Raw genomic sequence first — 2556 nt, forward strand, 5'->3', positions numbered from 1 at the left:
GATAAGAGCCACGGGCTTGGTAACAATTGTTAAACCAGAGTACAAATAAGAAAGCATATAATAAAGTGAACACGAATTATGTGAGGCAACTGAAATCTGAAAATTGTGATATATATATAAATATAAATACATATTATTTGTCAAAGGGAGTACATTTTTCTAATTTGGTGAAATAACCAAGTATGAAGTATGAGACTATTCAAAATGTAACTAGGAGTGATTTTATGTGTTTGAGGTGATTTAATTTTGGTTGTTGTTGAACCGTGGGTAGTCACTTGTTAGGCTCGCTCTGGTTATACACCAAAGGAATGTGAAACTAATTAAGAAAGAACACAATCGAATTGTTTATTGATTAAAAAAAATTGTTACAAGAAGAGAATGAAAACAATAAATTGAACTAACCCAGATGAAAACCCTAACTATTGTGTTATATCCCCGAATCAGTTAACAACTCTCAATGAAACTTGCAGGAATCTTGACACAAACACCCCCGAGAAGTTTAGACAGTTCACACTTATTACCCACAACTTTGTCAACTCTCAGAGTTGACAAGTTTCACCCTTCAAGCAAGTGTGCTATATATAAAGACTCAAGTGAACATGTTGTAGATGCTATCATTCATTCAAAGTTTCAATTCTATAATGTCACTCACCACAATGCTCCTTTTCTTCATTTCCTTAATTGCCGTCCGTACCAGCCCCCTAAACAACACCAAAACCATCATCTATTCCCCAACTGAACTCTTTAACGAGTCAGTTGGGATGAATTACCACATGGGGCCGGTTTTAAGCTCCCCGATTCATGTCCATATTATATGGTACGGTAACTGGATAAGATCCCACAAGCACATCATCAGGGAGTTCATCAACTCCCTGACCGCCTCTAACAACACCTCACCGTCCGTAAAGGAATGGTGGGAACCACTTGGCTCTTACAACGATCAAACCGGCTCAACCGTCACCCGCTCCATCACACTTGGCCAACAAAAGAACGACCGTCTTTTGTCACAGGGCCAGAGTCTGACCCGACTGTCCATGCAGTCGGTTATAAAGGCGGCAATCACTGCCAGGACAAACCCGCTGCCTGTTGACGAGACTGGGGTTTACCTTGTCCTAACCGCCGAAGAGATAGTGGTTCAAGATTTCTGCTCATCCGCTTGCGGATATCACTATTTTACTTTCCCATCCGTCGTAGGGTACACGTTACCCTATGCCTGGATTGGAAACTCGCAGAAACAGTGTCCGGGTTTTTGCGGGTTCCCATTCGCCGTTCCAGATGACGCGCGGGCCTACTTGCAACCGTTGAAGGCGCCCAACGGTGTGGTGGGGGTGGATGGCATGATTAGTGTGATAGCACACGAGCTAGCGGAAGTTGCCACGGACCCGCTTGGCAATGGATGGTACGCAGGTGATAACCCCATCTCACCGTTCGAAGTTGGCGACCTCTGCTTGGCACACTATGGTATAGGCGCCGGTTCGGGATACGTCGGGGAGGTGCTGCACAACGCCAATGGCGCCGTGTATAACATAAACGGTGCACGCAGGCGGTTCCTGGTGCAATGGGTGTACATCAAGGAGGTCGACGGATGTGTCGGCCCGAACATGTAGTACTAACCCATGTATCACCTTTCTACAATAATAGAATATTTTGAATTTTGTTTTAGTATGGTTTAAATACTGATGTTGTTGATGGTTTTACTAAACTCTGAAAATTATAGTGAGTTATTTGTGAAAGTGACCGTGTTCAAACTAAAAATATTTAAAAAAACATAACACGTCGTCAAGTTAACCGATTTTGCAAACATGTCATAGCTAATTAAAAATTTCAAATAAGTAAGAAATAAAAATAAAAAAAAAAAAAAAACTGTTAAAGGAATGATAAACATGAAAAGGTTACTTTCCCATTGCTAACTTATATAAATGTAATTGCTATTGAATGATGGATGATCATTTGTTAGTAGCATTACTGAAACATTGATACAGCCAACTTACAAATTATATCGTGTTTATGTACGTGTGGCATTTAATACTTACCCTAAGTAGAAGACTTAAAGTCCACAATAAAAGGGTTTGTTCAACTCAAGTACTCAACTCCACCATGTTATTGACTTAGACATATCTTTTGTATGTCAATATTATATTATTAACTTATAAAATTAGGAATTTAATTGGGTTTTAATTTTGATGCTATTGATGGTTTTTTTAAACTCTTTCAAATGAGTTATTTATTTGTTTAATAGACAAACTAGTAACAGAAAAGCGAAATTGGCCATGTTCAAATTTAAATATAATATAAAAACTGAACACGTCATTAAACCCATTTTACAAGCATATATGCAAGTTCTATTGCTTGGTGATATAATCTGTTGGTAGCAATTTTGAAACATTGATTCCTCAACTCACCAATGATATATTATTTAGGTCATTAGGTGTGGCATTTAATACTTTCCCTTAGTAGAAGACCAAAAGGCCACTAGATAAGTAAGGGTGTGGCATTCAACTTTACTCTCCCTTAATTTCTTTTTTTGTAAAATAAAGTTTTATATGTAAAAAATCA

At 38.4% G+C, this 2556-nt stretch overlaps 1 pseudogene; it reads left to right on the plus strand.

Moving 5' to 3' along the window:
- Positions 1–641: 641 nt before the first annotated feature.
- Positions 642–1607, plus strand: LOC143616498 (protein EXORDIUM-like 3 pseudogene; annotated as a pseudogene).
- Positions 1608–2556: the final 949 nt, after the last annotated feature.

This window comes from Bidens hawaiensis, unplaced genomic scaffold, assembly GCF_021521415.1.
Source record: "Bidens hawaiensis isolate Kalapana, Puna unplaced genomic scaffold, B.hawaiensis_p1.1 tig00047595_1, whole genome shotgun sequence".
In the NCBI taxonomy this organism is placed as follows: domain Eukaryota; kingdom Viridiplantae; phylum Streptophyta; class Magnoliopsida; order Asterales; family Asteraceae; genus Bidens; species Bidens hawaiensis.